Consider the following 11403-nt stretch of genomic DNA (forward strand, 5'->3'; position numbering starts at 1 on the left):
AAAAAAAAAAAAAAGTCTTTCAAATTTAAGAGATGTAAGAGACATGAAAACAAAATGCAATCCTGAATCTAAAAAATAAGTGAAAAGACAGTTACTGGTGGCCAGTTGCAGAAATTTGAATCTGGACTGGATATTGGATAATATAATGGAATTAAGGTTTTCTTAAATGTGATAATGGTATTGTCCTTAAATTTGGAATTTTATGTCAAAAACACGGATATAGAATAATTGGGTCTACAAGTTATTTGCAAATGATTCAGAGAAATAGATATGTAACATATATATATATACATGTATGTAGATAAGAGCAAAAGGAGGTAAATATGGCAAAATATTAAAAATGGGTGAATCAGATGGAGGGTCCACATGTATATTATGTTTTTTTCTCTAGGTTTGAAATTTTCCAAAATAAGTGTGAATTATTAATTTCTTTCACATCAAAAATTTTAAATTGGAATTATGTTCTGTATAGATTATTTAGTGCCATGGAGAATGGTAATAGCTGACTAGATGAAAAAAATAGATTTCCATTTTTAATTAGTTAAGTCATTGATTTACAGAAAATAGATAGCTACAATGAGCTGAAGTTGGGGAAAACCCTAAGGGTGAAAAAAAAAAAAAAAGTTAGGTCCAAGAAAACAAAAAGGAGGAATTAAATTAGTTTGGATTCTGTGGTATAAATTAACAGAAGAGAGAGAGACTGAAAATCCATTCACCTTTGTTTCGCCTCTATCATTTCAGTAAAGGAAAAGGTTCTCAGACTAAAAAGGGTAAAAGAATATGGATAAGTAATAGAAGCTACAATAAAAAGCGAGTTGATAAGAATGCCTGGCCCTCTGAGGCAAATTATATCTTGTGACTGTAAGCCATTTGCATCCCAGGGAATACTAAAATAACCTATGAATGACTTAGATGAGCTAGTGCCAGGGGGCCCTATTATATCTGAAATCACCTGAAGAACCTATAATTTAAAAGAATGCTAGTTGCACTCACTTATAAAATGAAACATCACAATTTAATGTATCTTCTGGATACATTTTAGTTTTCCATATTCACTTTGATTTTAATAAAATTCACTTTCCAACAGTTTTAGCATGTGACTTTTCATAAGTATATACAAAAGGAATTGGCCTCTTTTGCTTTCACAGCACAAGATATAGCTGTATATATTTTAGTTATCTCATTTAATTCACTTCAAGTACTAAACTTTGCCACAATCTTTAAAGCCATTAAATTTACCAAGACTACATCTATTTTATTTTTACAGCATGGTACAGTATGCAGGAAGATCTGTTTTTTAAAGAGAAGTGGAAAATGACCCCCCAGAAAAAACCTTTGTAAACTTTTGCTATAATTTTCATAGTTAATAAAATTTGCAAGATTAGTTCCTGTATTTTCCCACCTTCCTCATGAAGGAACTAATGTATACAGTGGTCCATTTCTAAGACAAAGTGCCCTAAATCAGGTTAGGTCAGCAAACTACAGAAGAAACAGGATGTACTAGGCCCTGCTTGGATAGCTGATGTTTGCTTGTCGGCCTCCCACTGCCCCACTTCCTCACCCTGGCTTTATTGCCCTCACCTGAACCAAAGAAGTTTAAGATAAAAGTTTACTAGCCTGCAAAATAGCTTGTTTTGTCTGTTCTTATCAGCCTGCCCAGCTACTTAGGTCGTAAGTAAAATACTTGAAGAGCCCCTGAGCTAACTAGGATTGCAATGCATTGTGGTCTGCAATAAAATACAGCAAGACAATCCTAAAAAGAACACCGAAAGCCCCTACCCAACAATTCATAGGCGATGTCCAGGAAAATTGTGACCCAGTAGTACTCAGCCTATGTCCTGTGCACTAGGGGATAAATTGCTTGTTAAAACTGTGCTGGGTGTGCCTGCTCATCAGACACCCAATCTTGCAAGACTATTATTAAAAGTCTCACTTTTGCTGTTCTCTAGGTCTCTAAGTCCATTCTTTGAGTTTGGACAGGTGAGTTTATTTCTATGCTCAGAATTACCATAGTCTAAATATGTTACAAATCACTTACTCTCTTTAAAGCTTACCACTAAACTTGGCCTAACATGCAGTCTGCTCTTCAGATCTCCTGAAGACCTCAACCACTGTCACTTACCCCTGTTCTTTGGTACATAGCCACTTTTCAGCACACTGAAAGGACTCTTATCTAACTAATTTGAATTAATTTTAGAACTAACATTTCACAGGAAACTATGTAAAAGAAAAAACATATATGCTTTATTATTCACCTTTTTTCAGCTAATGTTAACACTTACCTTTAGAGTGGTCAATAAAGTAATGAAATTCAAGGTTAAAAAATATGTTAGCACTATTTCTTTACAGACTATTTCTGCCACTCTCCACTTCTCTTGAAGTATGGGGAAGTTTTCATCCAATGTGTTCAGTGGCATCCTGTTGATGAGTAATTTTCTGTTAAATTGGTAAAAGGTAGAAACAGGACTCCAGGATATTCTAAAACACATGCAGTTACCTCCTGTATTCATAAGGAACCGGAAATATGATAGGGTCATTGACAAGGAACAGAGGATGAAATGAATGTGCTGATTTAAAATCTGAATCTAAAGTGACAAGACATGGCAATTATCAAGTAGCGATTTGGGCTGTAAAGAGGTAAGGGCAGATTTAAATACACTGATTTTAGGAGTCACTTTATAAGACATTGCTAAAGCTTTAAAAATGAATAGGCTTCTGAGGAGTTGTGAGGCTTCTGAGAAGAGGCTCAAAGATTCAGCCTAAGGAACAACCACAGTAAACAGTAGGAGAAAGAAGAAGCCACAAAAAGATAGAAAACCAATACTCAGATTTCAAGAAGGAGAACCAGAATGCTGGAAAGACAAATAATATGGATGGATTTTTAAAACAAATAGGCAAAATTAAGTTAAAATGTATCTGCTTGACAACCTATAGACAAATCCTTAATAAAAGGGCAATTTATGTAGATAGCCCAGCGTCCTCAGTTCATCCTGAACATCAATATTCACATGATTATCATCATTGCAACAAAATTTATTGAATGTGCTAAATATTTTCTAAATAAAAATGAAGAAAGAGGATAGAGGTAATCTGACCTTCTTAATGTAGCTCTGTTGTTAAGTAACAAAGCTGGGATTTAAATTTATGTCTGTCTGACACTCATACCATCCTCTTAACCAGTACACCATTCCCAGAATGTGGGACAAGTAGACATAGCATTTCTAAGTGTTTGTGACATGACACTAAATAACATTGACTCAGTAAATATTGCCAAATAGATCCCATAATGAGAAAGCTATTTCCCCTTCCATTTGTGTAACAGCCTCAAAGAGGAGGTTTCAGTTTGGAATGAGTTAACATCCCTTTAATTTTAATATCTCTTTAACTTTAATCCTTTTAATGCCAAATTCTATTTTTAACAAAAAGATACCAGGCCTCAAGGTCAGAATCTTTTGTAGACTACAATATCTAGCTATAATTTAATATTATATTTATGTTTTATACTTATGACACATTCTGATTTTTTATTTACAGTAGTGAATAAAGTTTTCTGTTTAAAGACACACAAGGCCAGGTGCAGTGGTTCACATCTATAGTCCCAGGATTTTGGGAGGCTGAGGTAGAAGGATCACTTGAGGCCAGCCTAGGTGACATAGCAAGATTCCATCCTTCAAAAAATTTGAAAATTAGGCATGGTGTTGTATGCCTGTAGTTCTAGCTACTCAGGAGGCTAAGGCAGGAGGATCACTTGAGCCCAAGAATTCAAAGCTACAGTAAGCTATAATCATGCCACTGCACTCTAGTCTGAGTGACAGAATGAGAGCCTGTCTCTAAATTAAAATAAATAATAAAAACTTGGCCGGGTGCGGTGGCTCACACCTGTAATCCCAGCACTTCGGGAGGCCGAGGCGGGTGGATCATAAGGTCAAGAGATCGAGACCATCCTGGTCAACGTGGTGAAACCCCGTCTCTACTAAAAATACAAAAATTAGCTGGGCATGGTGGCGCATGCCTGTAGTCCCAGCTACTCGGGAGGCTGAGGCAGGAGAATTGCTTGAACCCAGGAGGCGGAGGTTGCGGTGAGCCGAGATCGCGCCATTGCACTCCAGCCTGGGTAACAAGAGCGAAACTCCGTCTAAAAAAAAAAAAAAAAAAAATACACATAAGATTTTTTAAAGTGTTCAAAAACTTAGTTTTTTTATTGTTTTATTTTTATTTTTTTGGGATGAAGTCTTGCTCTGTTGCCCAAGCTGGAGTACAGTGGCACGATCTGGGCTCACTGCAACCTCCACCTCCCAGGTTGAAGCGATTCTCCTGCCTCAGCCTCCCAAGTAGCTGGGACTACAGGCACGTGCCACCGTGTCTGGCTTTTTTTTCTTTTTTGTATTTTTAATAGAGACGGTGTTTCACTATGTTGGTCGGGCTGGTCTTGAACTCCTGAACTCGTGATCCTGCTGCCTCAGCCTCCCAAAGTGCTGGGAATACAGATGTGAGCCACCATGCCCGGCTCAAAAACTTATATTAAGCAAACGATAATACAGGAAGTGTTTGGATGTGGCAAAATTGTAAGGGAAGCTTGTGGATAATTATAATTTAGGGAAAACTGCACTATCTTACTTTTTTTTTTTTTTTTTTTTGACATGGCATCTTGCTCTGTCGCCCAGGCTAGAATGCAATGGCACAGTCTCAAGTCACTGCAGCCTCTACCTCCCAGGTTCAAGCGATTCTCCTGCCTCAGCCTTTCGTAGCTGGGATTATAGGCGCCCGCCATCAAGCCTGGCTAATTTTTGTATTTTTAGTAGAGATTGGGTTTCACCATGTTGTCCAGGCTGGTCTCAAACTCCTGACCTTATGATCTGCCCACTTTGGCCTCCCAAAGTGCTAGGATTACAGGCGTGAGCCACCACTCCGGGCCAACTATCTTCCTTCTTTCTGTGAAATCCTTAATCATAAACTTGGTGCCAAAGATCAGTTATTTATCTTCCACCCACCATTCCTGTAACTCATATAGCACTGATCCAAGCAATACTTTCCAGATGATTATCCCTCTCACATAGTAGATTTTTTTTTCTCTCTTTCTTTTTTTCAGAATCCCTGTTCACCAGCTGTCAGAGCACTAGCTGTCATACTGAGCTTCGATGGGATGTTTGTAGGCCAAAAAAGTAGAGCTGAGCTTTGAAACCCTGCTCTCACAGTCCAACTGTCTTCATTGACTTTCTAGGGCTAAAAATATGAGACCTCTGAATCACCAGCCAGGAGTCACTTCTGCTAATTTTTGTTATAAAGGACTTAGGGGCAAATTTTCTAAGCACAGAAGAAATGAAACAGGTTTACATTCAGTTTTATGCCTAAAACATTTCAGTAATAAATAAACGCTGCTACTACTTTTCAAAAGCTTGTTTTTTAAAAACCTTTCTGCACTTTCAAAACTATCCAATTAACATCTGTATTCGACTTCTTGAGAACAACTTTTAGAAATAAATCGGCTCATGTAGAGGAGTATCATGTAAGCAGAGATTAAGGGAGGTGTTGGGTGGAGATTGCTTTATTCAATTAGTACTTCTTTAAAAAAAAATTTGGCACATAACTCTTCTATGACCTGCATAAGGAAAGTTCCTGCAGTGAGAGCCACACCTTTTTATGTATTAGCTCATTTAATCTTAGCAACAAAGCTATTTCAGGGGTGTGTGTGCGTGTGCGTGTGCGTGTGCGTGTGTGTGTGTGTGTGTGTCTAAAATCCTCAGGAAACTAGGGCCCAAATTTGCATAGATAGTTGGTGAGTGACAGAGCTGGGGTTTGAGCCTAAGCTTTGAATAACACATTATCCACCCTCTAACAACCTACTCAAACCTGTCTCCATTTCCACAAATCATCCCAACTACACTTTTGTGATTTTTGTAAATTTCCAAACCACCCGAGATTTTAGGTGGCATGAGGAGACTTGGAATTTAGGGAAAATTAAGATTCTGGGAACAACAAAGACTGAGACAGTAAACAGGACATCCAGATTAAAGAGGCTGAGGATCTCTAAATTACAACAACAAAAAAACCTGTGAGAATTATTTCACCAACGGAACAGAACAGAGGCCTCGGAGGCAACACCATACATCTACAACCATCCGATCTTTGACAAACCTGACAAAAACAAGCAATGGGGAAATGATTCCCTGTTTAATAAATGGTGTTGGGAAAGCTGGCTAGCCATGTGCAGAAAGCAGAAACTGGACCCCTTCCTGACACCTTACACTAAAATTAACTCCAGATGGATTAAAGACTTAAATATAAGACCTGACGCCATAAAAACCGTAGAAGAAAACCTAGGCAAAACCATTCAGGACATAGACATAGGCAAGGCCTTCATGACCAAAACACCAAAAGCATTGGCAACAAAAGCCAAAATAGACAAATGGGTCCTAATCAAACTCCACAGCTTCTGCACAGCAAAAGAAACAGTCATTAGAGTGAATCAGCAACCAACAGAATGGGAAAAAAATTTTGCAATCTACCCGTCTGACAAAGGGCTGATATCCAGAATCTACAAAGAACTAAAACAGATTTACAAGAAACATATGAAAAAATACTCATCATCACTGGTCATTAGAGAAATGCAAATCAAAACTACATTGAGATACCACCTTACCCCAGTTAGAATAGCGTTCATTAAAAAATCTGGAGACAACAGATTTTGGAGAGGATGTGGAGAAATAGGAACACTTTTACACTGTTGGTGGGAATGTAAATTAGTTCAGCCATTGTGGAACGCAGTGTGGCCATTCCTCAAGGACCTAGACATAGAAATTCCATTTGACCCAGCAATCCCATTACTGGGTATATATCCAAAGGATTATAAATTCTTCTACTATAAGGACACATACACATGAATGTTCATTGCAGCACTGTTTACAATAGCAAAGACCTGGAACCAACCCAAGTGCCCATCAATGATAGACTGGACAGGGAAAATGTGGCACATATACACCATGGAATACTATGCAGCCATCAAAAATGATGAGTTCGTGTCCTTTGTAGGGACGTGGATGAACCTGGAAGCCATCATTTTCAGCAAACTGACGCAAGAACAGAAAATCAAACGCTGAATGTTCTCACTTATAGGTAGGTGTTGAACAGTGAGAACACATGGACATAGGGAGGGAAGCATCACACACTGGGGTCTGTCAAGGGGAACTAGGGGAGGGACAGTGGGGGGTGGGGAGTTAGGGAGAGATAGCATGGGGAGAAATACCAGATGTAGGTGATGGGGAGGAAGGCAGCACATCACACTGCTATGTGTGTACCTATGCAACAATCTTGCATGTTCTTCACATGTACCCCAGAACCTAAAATGCAATAAATAAATAAATAAAAAGAATTATTTCAAATGGATTTTTCAGTAAATGTTTGTGTAAAGGGTGATAAATTGGGTAATTTTATAATGCTTCAGCTTGACTTAGAATGAAAAGAGGAAAAGCTAACAGTTCAGATATTTTTAGACAAAAGTTACCCAAATGAATCCTTCTAATACCCTCTAGAATCTAAGTCAAATAAAATCATTGCTAATTAACTGTTAACTATAATTTATTAGTGTGATTCAAATATTCACAAGCTGTATCTGCCAGCAGGTTCAACTGAGGCTACATAAGCAATTGTACTCAATTTTATTGTCACTCTTCACAACATAACTATAGGATTTAAACAACATCCCCCTAACCCCTATTCTCTCAGACAATAATTTATCAGTTTTGCAAGGATTCCTCAGGGGTTGTGTAAACATGGACAGCAAAAGTCCTCCACTGTCTTCTGTTCTGACCCCTTGTTTCTATCTACTGTTCAAAACCCACTAGAGAAAAGTAACTGGGCCGGGCACAGTGGTTCATGCCTGTAAACCCAACATTTTGGGAGGCCAGGGAGGGTGAATCACTTGAGCCCAGGAGTTCAAGATCAGCATGGGCAACATGGCAAAACCTCATCTCTACAAAAAGTACAAAAATTGGCCAGTCAGTATGGTGCACACCTGTAGTCTCAGCTACTCTGGAGGCTGAGGTGGAAGGATCGCTTAAGCCCAAGAAGTCAAGGTGCACGCAGTAAGCTGTGATCCCACCATTGCACTCCTGCCTAGGCGACAGAGTGAGACTCTGTCTCAAACAAATAAAAAAGAGAGAGAGAGAAGTAACTGGATATTATCATTGTTTCAGTGATGACTTCTTTGAAAATGCTGTTTCTCTGCATAGAAGATTGTCTGTTACCCCAAATCTGTACAATCTCAATATGTCAAACAGCAATGTGTTCTCTCCTCTGTTTCTGTGCATGAAATAAGGACTGTCCCTCTCCAAATCCCAGTTGCATTTGAGTCACCTGGGACCCAGAGAGTTCCACTTACTCTCCGGTCTGACAAGTTCCTTTTGGAACAGCTTTTGCCTCAGCTGTCTGGTTCCCTACCACCCAAACAAGAAACTGCATGGAACAGGGTTGAGGAACAGATACTACACTGTCCTCTCCCCTCCTCTGTCTTGCTGAAACTGACCCATACATCCAACTAATACAAGTAGACATCAGGGAGATCACAAGCTAGACTGTTTATCAGACACACCTACATTTTTTTTCAAGTCTGGATTACTTTAAATAATTAATTTTAAATTTCAACTTTTAGATACGAGGGGTACATATGCAGGTTTGTTACCTTTGTGTATTGCACCTAGGTACCCATTAAGTAGTTTTTCAACCCACATCTACCTCCCCACCTCCCTTCTCCAGTAGTCCACAGTGTCTGTTGTTCCCATATTTATGCCCATGTGTTCTTTATGTTTAGCTCCCACTTATAAGTAAGAACATGTGGTAATTGGTTTTTCTCTTCCCACATTAATTTGCTGAGGATTGTGGCCTCTTGGTCCATGTTGCTGAAAAAAACATTATTTCATTCTTGTTTATAGCCGAGTGGTATTCCATGGTGTATATGTACCACATTTTCTTTATCCAGTCCACCATTGATGGACACCTAGGTTGATTCCATGTCTTTGCTATTGCAAATAGTGCCGCAATGAACATATAAGTACATGTGTCTTTTTGGTATAATAATCTATTTTCCTTTGGGTACATACCCAGTGAATGAATTGCTGGGCCAAATGGTAAATATGTTTTAAGTTCTCTGAGAAATCTTCAAACTGTTTTACATTTCCTTAGTAAAATGAACTAATTTACATTTCCACCAACAGTGCATAAGCATTTCCTTTTCTCTCAACCTCACCAAAATCTGTTGTTTTTGACTTTTAAATAATAACCATTCTGACTGTGTGAGATGGTGTCTTATTTTGGCTTTGATTTGCATTTCTCTGATGATTAGTGAGGTTGAGCTCTATTTTGTATGTTTTTTGGCCACTTGTATGTCTTCTTTTGAGAAGTGTCTGTTCATATCCTTTGCGTATTTTTTAATAGGGTTGTATTTTGCTTGTTGATTTAAGTTCCGTTAAGCTACACTTTTGTCAGATGCATAATTTGTGATTATTTTTTTGCATTCTATAGGTCATCTGTTTGTTGATACTTTCCTTTGCCTTGCAGAAGCTTTTCAATTCAATTAGGTTCCACTTGTCAATTTTTGTTTTTGTTGCAATTGCTTTTGGAATTGTAACAAAAAATTTATTTGCCAAGGCCAATGGTTAGAAGGGTATCTCCTAGGTTTTCTTCTATGATTTTTATAGTTTGAGGTATTACATTTAAATATTTAAACCATCTTAAGTTAATTTTTGTATATGGTAAGAGATGAGGGTCCAGTTTTATTCTTCTGCATATGGCCAGTTAGTTATCCCAGTACCACTTATAGAGTAGGGAGTCCTTTCCCCATTGCTTGGTTTTGTCTACCTTGCTGAAGACCAGATGGTTGTAGGTCACACTACATTTTTTAAAATCCCAGCTGGGGAATATCCTCCTTTAATATTAGTTTTAATAATTCAGATTTCTCATATAAGGATTGTATTTTATGCAAATAAATAGTTTAAAATACATCATTTTTAAAATCAATGAACAAACTCAGACATATTTTATAGGATATTTGTAAGGTAAATTACTATAAAATTGATATTCAGCACACCTGGCTTTAACTCTTGACACTGGAATAACCAGGTGAATGGCTCCACACAGATAGTCTATTTCTCTAAGACTCTATTTTTCATTCAAGGGGTTAAATTGCTTGAAGAGATGGATAATAAAAATCCTCTAGACCCTTCTACTTTCTATGATTTTAAATAATAAAAGTATAATTTTATTATTTCATATTATTGATAGGTTAGCAAATTGCATTTTCCAAAGATGGCTGCACCAATATATATCTCATCCCATGCTCTTCTTACAGTGTGGCATCCCATGCCTCCAGTGAAAGGTGGAGTTTCTATTTCCTCCTTTTGGATCTTTGTAATTTCCTCGACCATAAGAATGTGGCAGAGGTAAGGCTGCTTGATTTCTGAGACTAGATTGCAAAAGGTAAAACAGTTTCTGTGTAGTGTCTCTCTATCTCTCTGTCTTTCTTTCTTATCTATCATCTGTTAAGCTATCTTGATGATTGTCCTTAGACTCCAACCACTATGTTGTAAGTAATCTCAGGTGACACAGAGAAGCCACCTGTAGGTGTTTCAGCCGGCAGCCCTAGTTAGGTCCCCAATCAAAAATCACCATCACCTGCCAGACATGTGACTGAAGGAGCCTTCACATAATGCAGCCATCAACCTTTGAGTCTTTCAGCTGAGGCTTCAGATGCCATGGAGCAGAGGAAAGCTGAGTCTGTGTGCCCTGATGTCCTGCCCCACAGGAACCGTGAAAGGGAATAAGTGATTATTACTGTTTAAAGACATTATGTTTTGGGGCAATTTGTTAGGCAGCCAAAACCACCTGAGTCTGGGCTATGAGAAACGAACATGTTTGGATTGGCTTCCGTGCGCCAGACGCTCTTGCTGGACCTTTATTTGCATCATTTCCCTTAGTCTGCACTATGCCTCAACATTTGCTTTTATGCTGTATTATTGGACATATCTTGATTTATTATATGCCAAGCTTTTGGTCAGTAATGCAACTCCCAGATATATCATTGTCCCTTGGGACAATTTCCTAGTGCTCTTCCCAGAAATGCCCAGTACTGTCTGATTAGTACAGAGGAAAAACTACCATGAGGTAATGAAGACCCACTTCAGGGTTGATGCTCACAGAGAAATGTTTTGACAATGACAATTTTTAAAAACCTGTTTTTAAAATGATTAAAATTGAACTCTAAACTGCCTTCCATCTCTAAGGTTTAATCCAAAATTATCAATATATTTATTTTTCAGATGCCTTTAAAAGGAGGAATGTTAGTCACTACTCTGAAATATTTCTTCTACCTCTTCTCTCATATTTTTTTTTTTTTTTTTTTTTTTTTTTTTT

At 38.0% G+C, this 11403-nt stretch overlaps 1 long non-coding RNA gene across 1 annotated transcript in view; it reads left to right on the top strand.

Moving 5' to 3' along the window:
* LOC119472713 overlaps nt 1–5387 on the top strand; it is a 5897-nt gene extending 510 nt beyond the window's left edge. The window contains exons 1-2 of the long non-coding RNA XR_005201890.1: nt 1–1980; nt 5090–5387. The exon at nt 1–1980 is cut by the window's left edge and continues 510 nt beyond it. This is a non-coding gene — a long non-coding RNA (uncharacterized LOC119472713). The remainder of the gene's footprint in view (nt 1981–5089) is intronic.
* Nucleotides 5388–11403: the final 6016 nt, after the last annotated feature.

The sequence above is a fragment of the Cebus imitator genome, unplaced genomic scaffold, assembly GCF_001604975.1.
Source record: "Cebus imitator isolate Cc_AM_T3 unplaced genomic scaffold, Cebus_imitator-1.0 Scaffold114, whole genome shotgun sequence".
NCBI lineage: Eukaryota > Metazoa > Chordata > Mammalia > Primates > Cebidae > Cebus > Cebus imitator.